Source organism: Grammomys surdaster, unplaced genomic scaffold, assembly GCF_004785775.1.
Source record: "Grammomys surdaster isolate TR1022 unplaced genomic scaffold, NIH_TR_1.0 126247, whole genome shotgun sequence".
In the NCBI taxonomy this organism is placed as follows: Eukaryota; Metazoa; Chordata; class Mammalia; order Rodentia; family Muridae; genus Grammomys; species Grammomys surdaster.
The window spans coordinates 2993-3361 of NW_021621047.1; the positions used below are offsets into that span (position 1 = coordinate 2993).

General features: G+C 36.6%; 1 protein-coding gene across 1 annotated transcript in view; it reads left to right on the forward strand.

The window, feature by feature from the left end:
• LOC114613553 (vomeronasal type-2 receptor 116-like) overlaps nt 1–369 on the forward strand; it is a 16295-nt gene that overhangs the window by 1236 nt on the left and 14690 nt on the right. The window lies entirely within an intron of this gene.

Sequence of the window (369 nt, forward strand, 5' to 3'; positions counted from 1 at the left end):
CAAATGCAAGTGCAGAGAATAAGAGACAACAGAATGCTCATCACTGAAAGGAACACATCTCACTATCACACTCACACAATTACAAGGATCATCATAAAAGAAAGTCCATAAAATATATAAGACCTAGAGGTGATGGGTGACTATATGGAAATATCTGGACATAACATAGCAGCTGCTCTTAGATACTTACCACAATTGTAACAGCATGGACTAGACCTGTCTTAGCCCAGAACAGACTGAATCTCAGTATTCAGAAGGGAGTTGAGCAATTTCACACAAAGCTACTGAGTGATTAGCAAATTTTAGTTACTGGGGATGAATAAGACAATTTTCTGTAAGGATGTATAACTTCATAATTTGACAACATTT